The 17,094-nt window shown below is 38.3% G+C and overlaps 1 long non-coding RNA gene across 1 annotated transcript in view; it reads right to left on the bottom strand.

Annotated features, from left to right (window-relative positions):
* LOC114895228 overlaps nucleotides 1-13,417 on the bottom strand; it is an 80,150-nt gene extending 66,733 nt beyond the window's left edge. The window contains exon 1 of the long non-coding RNA XR_003793456.1: nucleotides 13,124-13,417. This is a non-coding gene — a long non-coding RNA (uncharacterized LOC114895228). The remainder of the gene's footprint in view (nucleotides 1-13,123) is intronic.
* Nucleotides 13,418-17,094: the final 3,677 nt, after the last annotated feature.

Genomic DNA, 17,094 nt, shown 5'->3' with positions numbered 1-17,094 from the left:
GCATCTCAGATTTACTCTTCTCTACTCTACCCTTTATGGACATGAAATTGTTCACTTTGAAAGAGACACATATGTTTCTCCATTTTGATGTAGACTTTCCCTCCTTCGGATTAAAGAAAAAACGTTCTCGCCTCCATGTTCTTGCCAAATTTTGTGTATATTCTACATGTCAAATCTTATGTATATTCTACATATTTCATATATTACAATTAATTTCTCAGCTACGTAATACATGTTATAAGATGAAGAAATATTTAATGAAAAAAATGTATCCTTTTTAAAACACCAATTAAGTGGTGCTGTTATGATTAATCACTGAAATATAAAATTGTCTATTTGTAGCTTGTGTGTTTAATTTTCTGACTCACTGTTGTCACTGGTTTTGCAGTTTTAATTCTGATAAGATTTGGAAATATGATAAAACTATTCAAGTCTCTTACTTTTGTAGTACCAATATAATGAGCTTATTTCTGACTCAAAAACCCCTTTTCCCACTCTTCCAACAATTCATCTGGCTATTGACATCAAGAGTCTCAGAAAATATAGCACTGTGATTCAGCTAAAAACAAAAGCTTATTATCTTAAGACTATCTTCTTCTTTCCTTCCTCCCTTCCTTACTTTGTTTCTTCTTTCCTTCCTACAAATAACACTTATCTGACTATTGACCAAGCCCTGACTATACTGGGCACCAAGGCAGATATGAAAAATGGTGAGATGCTGCCCATGCCTTTGGGAAGTTCACAGTTGAACAAGGGGACAGAAATGTCAAAAACCCAGGGAAAGTGCTAATGAGAAAGTGCATAATGGAAAGGAAAGTAGGGGAAAGGTGAGTGACTTCGTGAAAGACCAGGGAAGATTTCACAGAGGAGCTGTCATTTGAGTTTGGCCTTGAAAGATGGCTAGGATATAACCAGATAAAAAGGCAAGAGATTACATGAATATCCATAAAAGCATTATTCAAACTAGCCAAAATTTGGAAACAACCCAAATGTTCACTAGATAACAAATGTATAAATAAAATTGTACTATATACATAAAATGGAATGTTATTCAGACACAAAAAGGAATGAACTACATGATACAACACGGATGAACCACAGCAATCATATGCTAAGTTGAAGAAGCCAGTCACAAAAGACCACATATTGTATGATTCCATTTATATGAAATGTCCAGAACAGGCAGATCTATAGAGACAAGAATAGATTAGTGGTCTTCTAGGACTGGTGACTGTTAGTGGGTGTGAATTTCTTGATAGGGGGATGAAAATGTTCTCAAATTAGATCGTGGTGGTATTTGCACTTTATACTTTAAACAGGTAAATTATATGGTATATAAATTATATTTTAATAAAGCTGTTATTTTTTTTAAAAAAGAGATAAGAAACTGTATTTTAAACAAACGGAGAAGTCTATGCTCAAACCTGGTGGCATAAAAGTTCCAGGCAAAAAATTCCTCCTGGCTGAAAAATAAGATACATGGTGACAGGCTAGAAAAGGGTCAGTGGTACACTATTGGCCTCACCCTTGAGTTGATGAAATCTGTGGGCAAAATGGAGACACCACACATCATTAAGAAGAGTGTGTTATGAGTGTCTGTTTGGGAATAAAAATTCAGCAGCAACTTTAAGGAGGACCCAAGAGAGAAATGGGAGAGTCTGATTGTGTGCCTGATCGACCGTGACTGGAATAAAAGTGGGGATTAGCACAAAACACAAAACTCAGGCATCCGTACTAATAAGAACCTACTGTATAGCCCAGGGAACTCTATTCAGTATTCTGTAATGGCCTATATGGGAAAAGAATCTTTAAAAGAGTGGAGATATGTATATGTAAAACTGATTCACTTTGCTGTACACCTGAATCTAACACATCATTGTAAATCAAGTATACTCCCATAAAAAAAATTTTAATAAAAATTTAAAAACTAAAACATACTTTTCCCAAGCCTCAAAAAAAAAAAAAAAAAAAAGACCTCAGGCAGCTTTAAATTTGCACTTCTAGAAAAAGGTGCACATAAATCACAAGCCACATGTAGTATTACTATTTACATTTATTAGTAATACACAAATCTTCCCTTACGTATACATGACAAATGTTTGCAAATATAAACAGTGATATTTTTAACAAAGAAGTATAATCATAACCAAATGTACACATATTTATATAAGCTATAAATAAATGTGCACAAGTCATGTTACTCACATGATTGATGACAACAAACTGTAGCTGAAAATATTCTGATTAAAATTTTTCATTTCTATAAATAAAGTCGGGTTGTTCTTAAGAACACCATATACTCGCAATCACTCAAGTTCTGGGGCCTGAAGGGTTCTCTGGCATTTCTACTGGTGTGGCAGGATATTAACAATGACCATACAGTAAAGAAATTATGGAAGACGCAACAAACGAACTTTCCTCATATAACAGAACTTCCCAAAATGTGGTTTGTGGACATCTTCATCCTAATCTGTGCATTTTTAAAATCCAGGTTTCTCGACTCCTACTGAGATACAGTGATTTAGGGATTCTGGATGTGAGGGCTAAGAATCTGCCCTTCAATAGGTAGCTCAGGTGGTTCTGATGCACCGTAAAATTTCAGCAACCCATGGAAGATAAAAGAGAGATACTCAAGATGGCGATTATTTAGAGAAGTTCATTTTTTTCTCATCCAAACTCATCTTGGGCCTATATCTACCCACCACTGGAATGTGAAATGCACCACAGTGCGCAGATTTCAGCCTTCTGTGTTAACTGCTATATCCCCTGCACCTAGAATGTTATTTTGCAGCCAGTAGATACTTAATAAGTACTTATTGAACGAATAGCTTAATGAGGCTCTGTGTTTGTGTGCGTATATATATTGTGATATATATACATATACACTTATATGAAATATACACTTCTTATATGAAAAATACACACATAAGAAATACACTTATATGAAAAATCATAGAAATTACTTTTATATACGTACAGGCTTTCTTTCCATTTACAGAAAATTTACACAAGGTTCTCATTTAATGTATTTTCTTATTTTGTTTGAAAGTGGGTACATTGCCTATAAACTAAATAGAATGAGGGAGCAAGTCCCTCTTTACTCTGCTGACATCAGTGTGCAGCTGTCATTCTGCAGCTTGACTGCATCTGTCCTTTCAGAATAATAAAAGCAAAGCCTGCTCACAAAGGAAGGGCAGCCCATTAGGGAAGAAACACTGTTTTCATAACCAAGAACAGCATTTCCTTTTGGAAGTGCAAGTGCAAATAAATGAGGTTGTAGTCGATTTGAGTTTGTAGCAATTACAATTTGAAGTCTCTAGAACCTTCTGAGTAGTTGGATGAAATTTCTGATGTTTAAAACCACAGGCCAAAGCTTCCATTGTGACCTCCAGCTGTCCCTCTGCTGTAATCTATTTTTCAGTGCAATTTTCTCCAGGTAGTTCAAACCCAACTCTAACATACTTGAGAGACTGTTTATGCTCTTCAGATTCTATAAGGTCATTTCCGCAGTTGCTTCTTGCTTATATGGGCAAAGATTGACAAAAGTACCAATTATTGTCAGTTAATGAGGGCCTCATGCACGTGTTTAACGCAAAATATCTAATTTTGAATAAATCTATTTCCATAAAAAATAAAAAGTAAATGACTAAGAATATATTCCATAATTTCACATGGAAATGTGTATCTTACTTCAAAAGAGGATTTCCTTACTTATTTAACAGTGCTGCAAACACTAAATACTCTACACCTATGTATGCAATAGAGGTAGACTCTTAAAAAACAAAGCAACAAAAAAAAGAGTAAATAGCAGCATGTCTCAGTACATAAAATTCACATAATGTCACAAACCATTAGATGCTAAATTAATTATTTAAACTACACTAACGAAAAGGAGCTCTTTATTTCTTTCTACTCCAACCTGCGCCACCTCCTGTATTCTCTATCTCAAGTAACTGAATTCCCATTTCTTCTTTCTCCCCTATCCCACACATATGAACAGTCATTAGATCCAGTCTATTATATTATAGTCTCTGACTATTTCTTAAATCTGTCAATTTTTTTCCAACTCTTCAATATTTCTAGTTTAGACACTACTCCATCTTAGTTAAATTACCATAAAAGCCTGGTCCCTGACAACCCTGCCTCTAATCTTGCCATGTTCCCATCCATTCTCTGTTCTGCAGTCCACTTTTTACCCTTCTCTTAGAAGACTCTGCATATCAGGACTGTCCATCCCATCCTTTCTGTCATCCTACTCTCTTTCGCAAACCCTGGCTCGTCATTCCAGACCCAACAGAAAGGATATACCTAAATCACAAGTGTGAAAATGTCCCCACCCCATGACTGCTTAAAAACCTTCAAGAATTCCCTCCACCTTTAAGACAAGGTCTGAGGTTTTTTCCAAAGGTTGAAAGATCTTTTGTGGTCAAGGTCACAGTTGCTTATACAAGGCTGAGTTCTCTTGACTGCTCTAGTTCAACTCTGTGTTCAGATTTGCTGGATGCAAAGTGTTCTCTTTCCTTCCTGAAGATCTTTGCGTATGCTGTCTCCTCTGCCTACACACTTAAAAACAATTTTCCCCACAAAGCCTTATCCTGAAATTTGGTTGGGTGTCTATGGCAGATTTCATTTTCCAAGGATGGCCACAATATCTTCCCTGCCATATGCTTTTCTACAATGCAGTCTTGACAATTTTCTCTATAAGAGTTGGAGTCTATGTCCCCTGCCCTAGAATCCAGGTGGGCTTAGGACTCTCTTTTAACCAATAAAATGTGGCAGTGTGATGATGCACAACTTTTAAGGCCAGCCAGAAAAGGCAACGCTACCTTGTTCATTGAAAGACTTGTGCTTGAAGCTTTGAGCCTCCGGGTAAGAAGTCCAGCCCCTCTGAGGTTTCCCTGCACTGAGCAAGTCAACCCACATAGAGTGGACACCCACATGTAACCTTTGAGTCCTCCCAGCCAGGAGCCCAGACATGTGAATGAATGAGCCTTCATATAATTCCAGCCCATAGCAATGGGTCATCTTCTTCCACATCTTCACATTTTCCCAGATGAGGCTCCTCATATCACATGTTGCCTTTCTGAATTCCTGATTCAGAGAATCCAGGAGCATAGTAAAACTGTTGCTGTTTCACACCACTACTTCTGCGGTGGTTTGTTAGGCAACGATAGTAACTGAAGTGTCCCTGGTACTCTTTATGAAACTCTAATGTAGCGCATTTCACACTATACTGTCATTTCCTGGGTGAACAAACACTTGGCCCAGGACTGGAAACTCTAATATGCACCTATATCTACCTGGCTTAGAAAAAATCCTCAATAATTTTTTTTTAATAAATAAACTTTCACCCTAGAAATATTGAACTCATCTTCAACTCTTTCTGTTCTTACATTTCCACATTCTATGTATTCCGCTTCCTACATGTCTTTCTAATCCATCCACTCTTCCCATCAGTCCTCAGTGGAGCTCATCATTTCTTGATAGGAATCTCGAAAGTCTTCTATCTGGTCTCAGTGCCATAATTCCTCTCAACAAAGTCCAAGAGAAAATAAAGCAGGACTCTGTCACGTTCCACTACCAATGAGAAGAGAAAAAGGTCAATTTTCTTCCCTGACACAACAGACTCATCCCCGTCTTGCCCTGTTCTGCACCCCTGAGCTCATCTCCTGCCCTCCACCCCACACATACACTAAATGTATCACCACTACTCCCAATACCTACATCTCTGACTTTGTTCCCCCTACACAGAAGGTCCTCTTTCCTCTGCCTCAGGAATCCTTGAATCTGTCAATTCAAATAACTTCTCAACCTTCCCAGGCAGCTTTGGCCACTCACCATTTATATCCCCAATAGACCTCTGCTGAGCCCTTGAATTTTGTGATTTTTGTAATGTGTCTTAATTTATCAATTTTTGTATCTGAATCACTATATAACAGTAATTCTTCAAGTGAGGGAAATATAGCTTACTCATTCAACATCTACCAGTGTATGGGACATAATAAGTTCTCAGTTAATGTTTGCTAAATAAATAAAATTTTGAATGTAGAAATTTTGTGGCTTAAGTATATAAATTGAAAGCTGATCGATATTCGGGGAGAAAAAGTGAATGAGGAGACACATGGGAAATTCACTAGTGAGCATCTTATAAATACTGTATTCTCCAGAGTGGTGATTTCTTTATTTTCATTAAGATGATCAAATTTAGCTAACCATCTGCACTCATTAAAATAGTGTTTTGAAAATTCTACAGATATGTTGCGTTTTATATATTTCACATTTCTCTTTTCAGGAAAAATAGGAGATCTTATTCCTAAGCTTGAGCGCTTCTCATCATTAAGGAAGACAAAGCAAGCTATGGAGGAGTAAATGATGGGATGCCTTTCCCTGGCCCATCAAGTCTTTCCTCATAAACCATCAAGTCAGATTGTGGATTTTTCTAGTTTTAAAGGAGGAGTCTTGAAGGAATCAGGTTCAAATGGGAGCAGCAGGAAAGAGGAAGGTGAAAGGTGAGGGGCAGAGAAAAGGAGTGCTAGGTTTGGAGTAGTTTTGAGCTGTATTGATCAAGGCTCCCGTCTTAAAGAAGCAGTCCAGAGTCACTCTGTGGCCCTAAAAGACTGTTACTGGGGAGACAGGGGCACTTGCTGGACTCAAGCACCAACGCGATGACCTTCCTGGGATTCAAGGTCTCTCCTGCCAAATCTTTTGGGTCCCACATGAGTAGACTGCCCCACAGCATCCCAGGATACTAATTAGCTGCAGAGAACCACTAGGCCAGAGGTTTCCAGCTGTGCCACAAAGGAGTTACGAGTGTACCTAATCCCCCCTCCTTGGCGGGGGGCTGGAGGAGGCTCAGGTCTGCTTTGCTGGCTGGCCTTCTTCAGTCCTGATGGGACTGATCACAGCCAGAGTGAGCAGCACAGGAGTCAGCGGCACGGCCCCCAACCTGCTCAGCCCAGCCAAGAGCTGGCCAGTTGAGGCCACTCACACATCAGCTTGAACAGTCTGCAGAGCACACTGATGCCCATGCTGGACTTAAAAGTCTTAAGGGCTCATGTATGATCATGTCATGGAGTTTCTCAGGATTATAACCTTCACAGTTACGAAGGGGAAATTACAACTTTGCTTTTCCCAAACTCCATAAGCCTTATAAAGCCATGCAGTCCCAACAACCAGCTCAACAGCCAGGCTCACCCCAGGTCTCTGGTAGGAGGCAAATACCAGAAATCACAAGGAAATAACAATAACAACACAACTAGCGTTTATTGCTATGTGTCAGGTGATGTATTAAGTTCTTAGCATTGTATTAACTCATCCAACTCCTAACAGTGCTTTCTGAGACAGGTAGTATTAATAACAGCATTTTTACAGATCAGAAACCTGAGGCACAGAGTCATTAAGTTCCTTGCCCAAGGTTACCCAATCAGTAAGAATTATGATTTACATCAAGGCAGACTTATGCTCTTAATGACATGCTCTATCGTATTGGAGTCCTTTAGTTAAATTTAAAATATGGCTCAGTGGAAAGAGCTTCATCTTTAGGTCTCAAAGCAGGTTTTACATCCACTGGGAGGACCATCATTATTACCCCATTTAAAATAGCCCGATCTATCTCCACGCCAGTCCCTCCCTGTCACATCTACCAGTGGGGCTCCATCATTGTAGACATCACTGTGTGAAAACATCTTATTTATTAGATGCCTCCCCCTCTCACTAAGGAACCACCTTTGCTTGGTTTAGCTCTGTAGCCAACAAGCTTAGAACAGAGAGAAGAACATATTTTGTTGAAAGGGAGATGGAAGGATGGGTGGATGAATGGATTGATGGCATTAGAAGACAACAACTTGAGCTTTTTGATCTTTCGTTGAGTACTTGATCTTTCTTCCATTACTTACTACTTTCACTTTGGAAAGAAATTTAAGCTCTGTGAGTACTTCACTGGGTAGTTTTGAGACATAAAGGAGATACATAATTTAAAAAAAAAACCAACATGTCTCAAACTCTGTTTTTCTCAAGACCAGTGCTCCTTAAGACAACAGAAGATGTAATGGATAATTAAGAAAAATGAAATTCTCTATGGCTCTTCATTGCGCTATTTCCCTGAGACTCTGCCATTGACTGAATGTTTGTGTCTGCACCACTACCCACCCCTCAAATTCATATGTTGAAACCCAACTCAGACAGAAAGCCACTGCAGGGCTGTCCTGCCAAACCATAGGGGTGACACTGCCACCCCTGTGGGCCTAGAAGGCAAAACATTGCGCCAAAGAAGGTCATTCTCCAGCTTAAGATCTAATGGAATTTACCCCATTAGGTTTTGGACTTCTTAAAATCTGTTACATCTTTCTTTTTTCTATTTCTTCCTTTTGGAACGAGAATGCTGCCCTATGCCTGTCCCACTATATTTTGGAAGCACAGGACATACTTGTTTTCACAGGTTCACAGCTAGAGATGAATTTGCCTCACATGAATTGTACCTCGAGTCCCATGTATATCTGATTTAGATGATATTTCAATGAGATTCTCGACATTAAGTTGATGCTGGACTGAGTTAAGAGTTCAGGGGATACTGAAATGGGATGAATGATTTTGCATAAGACGAGGACATGAATTGGAGGGACCGGGAGTGAAATGCTTTAGACTGAATATCTGTGCCCCCCCACCAATATTCGTACGTTGAAGCCTAATTCCCAATGTGGTGGTATTACGAAGTAGGGCTTTTGAGAAAGTGATTAAGTCATGAAGGTGGAGTCCTCATGAATGGGATTAGTGCCCTTATAAAAAAGACCCCAGAGAGATCCCTCACCGCTTTGCCATCTGGGAATACAGCGAGAAAACTGCCATCCATGAACTAGAAAATAAGTTCTGCCCAGACACTGAACCTGCCAGTGCCTTCATCTTGGACTTCCCAGCCTCCAGAACCGTGAGAAATAAATGTGTGTTGCTGATAAGCCATCCAGTCTATGGTGTTCTGTGACAGAGCCCGAACTAATTAAGACAGACTTTCATTTGCTAAATGGGCACGATGAAACTGCAACACTGTAAAATGTTCCCCAAACTTTTTTGACATAAATTTTTCCCCTCAGATCACCCTGTGATATATTAGGTTTCCAGGAGAAATGTTTCGGAACACCCTGAATCTTAAAATTGTTAGGCATCTTTATTATTATTCTACAATTACATAAACGGATCATTAAGTTGGCATTACCTGAAGCAGAACCAATGAAGCAAAATTAGATCCCAAATCATATTAAACATTACAGCTGGCTTAGATTAATGAGTAAAGCTTTTCTCTAACCTGGATAAATTTTTTTTAATACCCTATTGTAGAATTCCATGATCACCAAGAAATTCACTGCAACCTTTTGATAACTAAACGATTCATCATGGTAAGAAATGCTTGTGAGGAAGCTCCCACTTTTTTGTCACTTATATAGGAAAATAAATTAGCACTGTACACTATAATAATGTGTCCAATAAAGTTCTAACTCATAAAGAAATTCAGGGTTTAAGGAAGCTTAACTCGTTGCTATATCCTTATGGTGTTTCAAATGGGAAATAAAATTGACTGTTGAAGGGAGTGAATATCTTCTAAATTTTAAATATTTTGGAGCATCTGCTATGCACAAGGCTCTCTGCTAAATGCAGTAGCTTACTCCAGTGAATACCTGTTTGGCCCAGAGGCTGGTCCCTTTCTGTGCCTCCCTTCTAACTTGATGTTAGGGCAGTTACATAGTTCAATGGCGGCACCTGTTTCAATGGGTCCATTACTGCCACCAAATACACATGACCCAAGATCACAAAGCTTTGTGTGCTTTAACCTGTTCCCACACAGAACCCCTCTACTTAAGGAGAAAAATCAGGCTGCAGAGGAATACCAGAAAAAGATTGTAACATTCACATATTGATAATTTTGTAACAAGATACATATTTTACTGAGGAAATTCAATCAATATGAGGCCAAGAGTCTTTGGATATTTGTTCACATCTAAATGAACATCTGGATTGTTTTTTCTCTTCACCCAAATATTGTGCCATTGTGTGGCCAAAGACTGTAGAAAAATCCTTGGGAATCTGGACTCTGAATATTTTGATTCAGATCCAGTAGACAATTAAATGAATGACAACTGCAAGAAATAAGGATGCAGTTCTTCATTGAAAGCTAGTTTTAATCAACAACTGACTAAAGATGATATTTCATGGGATCATGTGTTCTAATCTTCTGAGAGCTTAGTATCTATTTATACTCTTATATTTGTGATAATTGTCTCTAACTCTCAATAGGTTTCCTAATTAATATTTATATTCTCTCCTATGCCTTAGTACAGATTCAATTTTTCAGTCACCTTTACTGAGGTATAATTAACTTGTAATAAAATACTCATATTTTAAAGGTACAGTTCAGTGAGTTTTGACAAGTGTACTCTTCCATACAGCCACCAACTCCATCAACATATAGGTTTCCATCACTCCAGAAAATTCATTTATGCTCCTTTCCAATTAATCTCCCCCTACCTCTTACCCCAGGCAATCACCGATCTGATTTTAATAACTATAGGTTAGTTTTGCCTATTTTAGTACTTCATATTAATGGAATCATCCTATAAATTTATTTTGCCCCATATGCCACCTCTGTGATTAGAATGAGAATTTTTCATGACATGGAAGCTGTTGAATATGGGCAAATTTGATCATTCTTTCCTTTGGATTTGTTTCTAAGAATCTAGTCCATTTGCTGCAAATGCCTTACTAAGAGAACATCAGAGCATCGTCCAACAAATTTGGCATGTTGCCAAAAGTTATATATAGGTTATAAATCACCTAGAGATTTTTCTCTCTCCCTTCCTCTCCAAAATTTGATCAAAATTTCCACTTCTCAACCAGAAGAGATACTTAACAGTAAGCATTTGCAATCTGTCTAAATATGTAAAGTGCTGTGTTTTTTATTATAATTTTAATAGGTTGTTTAGTCTGACTTACCCCGAAAAGCCCATGAAAACCCTCATACCATTCCCCTGTCTTTATAATAGTCCTTTATTTAAAGTTGAAACTTTTCCCCTTTGACTCATCTTATCAGTCTATTTTTCTCACTTGTTTTTTTATCTTTTTCAGTTATACCAGTGGAAACTTAGTAAAGTGTTTCCCTTAAGACAGAGGATTCTTCTAAAACACACTCACCATCAATTCTGATACACACCTCGGCAATTTGCCTACACATACAAATAAGGAGCAAGTTGTGTTTGAAGAAGAAAAGGGAGGTGGGGTGACAGAAAGAAAAAGATGCTTATTGCAATGTGGATAGAATCTCCCAGGCCTGAACTGTTTTAGAACTAGGGGGAAAAAGACACAAACAGCAATGTAAACACGGCTGTCAACAGTACCATCCAAAATCGTTTCCATATGGCCAATGTGTGTCAACAAAGCAATCCCTGTTGAAGCAACACAACATAAAATTACAGAAGGATGCTGCCAACATCTCGCAGAATGCAATTGGCCTCCACAATTCAGGAAACAAAGAGACTCCCTGAGCACATGAAAGAAAGGATAAGAGCTCTGCCCCTTATGATCTGCCTGGGAGCTGGAAGAGGCAGGAACATGAAACTACTGGGTGGCAGTCTGAATTTCGGAGACTAGAAGAATGTCAGGAAAGGCAAATGACAATAGTCATTGTGGTAAAAATTGCCATATATTAGAATATATTAATCATATTCTAAGCATTAGATAGGCAGCAGTCCAGACACAGAAATATTCGTATAAAATTAGTGGTTCCACAAAGTCAGGCTCAGAAGAATGAATTAACTTTCCCATGATCGCCTGGCTGATAGATGGCTAAATTGCGATTCAACTTGCATCATCCCTTCTTTCAAACCAGTTACCACTTGTGAATGTTTATCATCCACCAAGCTCAGTACCAGGCACTTTATATACAAAACCATTTGCTGCTCACAATAGCAGCTTTATTATCATTATTTCACACGGGAGGAAATGGAAGCTTGAAGAGGTGAAGTAATGTTTGTGAAACTACTGACAAATGGCAGAATACGGGTCCAAAACCAGGTCTATACGGCTACAATGCCTGAGTTCTTTCAGAAAAGTATGATGTCAGAAACAGAGTCACAGATGTAGAAAACAAACTTATGGTTACCAGTGGGTAAGGGGCGGGGGGGGGGGGGGGATAAACTGGAAGATTGGGACTGACATATACACACTACTATATATAAAATAGATAACTAATAAAGACCTACTGTATAACACAGGGAACTCTACTCAATACTCTGTAATGGCCTATATGGGAAAAGAATCTAATTAAAAAATCTAAAAGAGTTGATATATGTATATGCATAACTGATTCACTTGGCGATACACGTGAAACTAACACAACATTGTAAATCAACTATACTCCAATAAAAAAAAAATTTTTTTTAACTATTATGTCTCCCACATGGCTTATAGCCAGCCCTCTTTTCCTGAAGAACTTGGGAATTTGTTAACACATAGAAAGTGGGTCCACTCTTAAAATGGAGGGTAAATGATTATTTTCCAATCTTCACTTGCATCATACTATGAATCTAGAGATGAATTTACTCTGCAAGTTTGTGACTACATGATTTATGCTCTACAAAGAAGGGAAAACGTTAGAGAGCCGTTGAGAAAGTTCTCTAACCTAGATGACAAATATCTGTTGCCATGTATAAAAAAGAGGGAAGTAGATAGATATAATAACAATATTTTTCTCAGGTTTTGTTCTTACACAACAGAAGATACTCTCCAATCATAAACATAGTTAAGAAGATAAAATTCTTCTTTTTCAAAATATAGGTGTTTGAATTCAGAGTCATCAACTGTGACATTCAAAGGAGAAATAGTGAACATGATTATCTATTTTTAAATACTGGAGTACAGACTATTTTGCTAATGTAAAATATTTATAAAAACAATCAGCAACAAGTACTTTATGAAATGCTGAACTGGATTCAGAAAATACTGTAATTACATGTAGAATTTCAAAGGCCCTTAACTAATACGAAAAGTAACTCGAGAAGTAAAATTTGAGCCTAATACTCTAAATCTAAGCCCCTTGATGACATTGCTTTCACCAAAATAAAATGTTAAACATACATACGCTTTCCTCAACAATATCCACTCTGAAGTGAGCTATGGAAAGACAGCAACTGAACGAGCTGAGAATTTGCAGTCGTGCTGCACTTCTCTGCACATGTTCAGAATCGCGGTCCTTAGCAGAGTCCATGTTCCCGTGTGATTTTCAGTAAGCCACCTTAGCTCAAGTTATCAGAAACAGATGACAAATGGCTAAAAATATTTCTAAATAATGCTAAACCAGCAACAGCCCAGCTGAAGACCAGCTGACTCATCAAGTTTGGTAAATCCTGCCGAGAAATGCTAAAATAGTCTAACCTTTGGATCAACCGTGTCGTAATGCTGCTTCATCAGAACTAAGGCTCTTGCTCCACATAGGAGGACAGAAGGACAACTCTCAGTCCTGGAGAAGCTGAAGGACGTAACATTCATGTGGAACAGACTGGCCTCCAGGCACTGGGGAGGATAGAATGGGATGGTTACTTTTCAGTTTCGAATCTTAATTTTTTTTTTTTTTTTAACTCAGAATCTCATGCACGTCTTCTGAAATTTTTGGCCCTGTTGTAAAAGCATGATCCCTGGAATGAGCTCATCCCGGTCACTCCACAAATTAGAGCTCGAAGAGAAGACTGGAACAGGGCCTTCTTTTATCATTTTATCATCACGTACTGAGAGATGGGAAGACAGAGCTGATCACAGACAGACAACAAAAAAGGACTGGAAGCTCTCAGACCAGACTCATTTTTGGACCAACTGAACAGGCAGAACAGGAGAACTGTGTCCAAAGAAGCAAAGTGAAGGGACAACTCCACTGAAAATGGGGGAGGGAGGGAGGGAAAGGGAGAGAGGCAACTCCACCCCATAATAATTTTCCCCAGTTGACAAGCCAGATTCCACATGATACGCTAGCATTTTGCAGAACAAGGTCTCCACTTGCTGCTACTAATAATGATACCTGCAGTACAGAAGCACAGAATCCTCTACCTTATCAAACCACAAATCTGAAGCAGTCATAAAAAATGCTGAGCTAATAATATTTATTCTGGGTATTTCCAGAAGTACTCTCTTGTGAAGGCAGACACAACTTTACAAGAAACGCTGCTTATACAAAAAGTTAAACAAGCCGCAAAGACTTCATTTTTAAATACGTCTTTAATCTTATCTAAACCGATCTCTGGCCATTCTGAGATTTGCACATTATTAATTTAGTTTGGGTCAGGTCTAATGCTCTCTGAAAGATTTTCTTTCGGACCTTATGCAAAGAATATTATCAATACTCTTAATTAAGTCTTAATATTTTCTATATTATCAATACTAAATATTATCATCTTACATTCTCCCAATTTTTAAATGATTAAATAATTCCAGTTTTATGCATTGATTTTACTGTGGATACTGTTATTTTCTCTTTCAACAGTCAGACTTTACTTTGTCCCACATAGCTGTTGCCAAACTTAACTGCTTTTCCTATTCTGCAACTAAAATGTTCAATTTTTTGAAATAAGTACGATATTAGGTCCTGCGGATTCTCTCCATGTAAGACTAAATCTCCTTTTGAACAAAGTGTTCTCCTATAAAATAAAATCAAATCTAACCTAAAAGATTTGTTTTACATCCAGATCACTCTTGGGTTGTATTGAGGCTTGGGCAATGCTCTTCCTTTAGATGACAATCTCAGACTCATGTGAAACTAAAGATTCTTAAATTCAGAAATAGCAATTACTCTTGATTCTGTCTTATGTTGTAATGTACATTAAAGACCTCAAAGGCAGGAACTTTTAACATATTAGTCAATAGAAATATTCTTCTGTCTAGAACGAGAAATTGGGAAACAAAATTTCCCATTTATCCATTTGGACACCTCAAATTCAGCAGATACTGGAAAATAAACAGAAATTTACAAAACCATACACTAGTATGCCTCAATATGCCATAATCAATAGCAGTATCTAAGAAATTGAAGAAACAAAACGCTTTCTTGTTTGATCTGCATGACACAGGGGTGGCAGCACGGCAAAGTGGACTATGCAGATGGGTCACGGTCTCTATGCTAAGAGGTCATGTCTGAACCTTGGCTCTGCTGTTTGTTTGCTGTGTGACCTCAGGGAAGTTACTTAACCTCTCTGAGGATCAACTTCTTCATCTATAAACTGAGGGGTAGTTAGTCCCACTTTATGGGTTCATGGCGAGGGACACGGTAGGTATCAGGTAAATGTGCTTTCTCTTTCCTTCCACGAGAGCCTAATGTATTTACCGTGAGCTCAAATGCACTGAAAAGAACGATGGACTGAAAACCTCATGTGTTACCACCCTTCCTCCTCCTCCCCTCAGCTCCTGCCACCTTGCTGTTCTTTCCCGCAGCTTTAGGCTGGTTCTTCCTCTTCCATTTCCCCCAGACATTCCCAGACACAGCACCTCTTACAGGCCTTGGCTAAAATGGCACCATCTCAGACAGATCCACCCTCTGCGAAACTGTAAGCCCCACCCTGATCCCCCCCACTACACACCCTTGATCACTATCTCTAACTCTGTGGTTTTTTCCATACCACTGACCACATTCTAAGTTACTTCTCTTTTCTTTCTTTCTCTCTTTCTTTTTTTCTTCCTACTCTTTATTGTCAGAACACAATAAGTTACACTAATATAAGTGCTGTAAGGGCAGAGGTACTTGTCTCTTTTGTTTGTTGATGAATCCCAGGGGCCTAGGATAGCACATTATAGGGGTTCAATAAACACTTTCTCTTATTTTGCATTTTATAAGATTGTATAAAGCGGTAAAAGACAAAGATAAAACTAGATCTCTCACATTAACTGCCCTATCTGTGAATATTTTTAAAGTTCACTTAAACTTTTTAAAGTTTCTGCAATACATTTAGATTCACCGAGAAGTTACAAAAAGAGTACAGAAAGCTCGCGCACACTCTTCACCCAGCTTCCCCTGATAACATCTTCCAAAACCATGGTAAATTTGTCAAAACTAAGAAAGTCATGTTCAATCCATGCTTTTTTAAACAAATGAATTGTTATAAAGCACCAACACATCTACGAAGTTTATGGTCATATATTCACATCATTAACTCAGAATAGACAGTGACAAGAACAGAATGTGCTATTTTTATTTCACTTCCTCTCTGTTTTCTTTCATATTTTGTCATCTTGGAAATCCTTTCCATGTGATTAACATGTATATTTAAGGGCTTAGGTTGGTAGATTTGCAAACGACTTTCCCACCAGGAATATCTAGAAGACCTGTGAAAATCTCTGATAGGAAAGCCTTCAAAACTCTTGTAAAAATATCCTGTGATTGTCTACTAAATCACCAGCTGAAAAGAAAAGCTCTTTCATTTCTAAAATAGGATAAAGCACACAGAGAAAAGTATAACATTATTCTTAGTGAGGAGCTTGTTTCGTCTCTAACATGTAAATATTTACTCAGTGCCCTAGGAAATGACTCTAGAATGCCAAGGTGTTGACAAATTGCTAAGGACTGTGCTAAACATCCTCATTAGCTTAGGCTTAGATAAAGTAACTCACAAAGCACCCCCCATGCTTAACAGTTTGTCGGCAGGGGATCTGTGTACACCAGCTATTACTTTTCCCAGTCCGTAGCAAAAGCAGCTGGGAAGAGGCAAATGCATGATGGCACTCGATCTATGACTACATTAAGCTTGATGGGGTAGCTGGGACTTCTGTAACTGCAAGACATTCGGCATTTGCCGGAGCTGGGACTTCTCTTCTGTGAACCTTTAAGAACGTTGCTAACCATGCTTGGTTCTGGTCCACCCTACCACTGTCCCTCTACTCAATTCTCCATCTTGTCTTGTTGTTCAGTTCACCTCTTTTCATTTGTTAATTCAACAAACATTTAGGCACCATCTGCCAAAGAGATTTATACATGTTACTTCATTTCCACCACGACCCTAGGACACATTACTATTTCATTTAATAAATGAAAACACGGAAGTTCAAAGACCTTAAGGAACTTGCCCACATAAG

Source organism: Monodon monoceros, unplaced genomic scaffold, assembly GCF_005190385.1.
Source record: "Monodon monoceros isolate NGI ecotype Baffin Bay Population unplaced genomic scaffold, NGI_Narwhal_1 Super_Scaffold_14, whole genome shotgun sequence".
NCBI classification, from domain to species: Eukaryota; Metazoa; Chordata; class Mammalia; order Artiodactyla; family Monodontidae; genus Monodon; species Monodon monoceros.
Note: the sequence above shows the minus strand (reverse complement) of the source record. Positions and strands in the feature narration are given on the sequence as shown.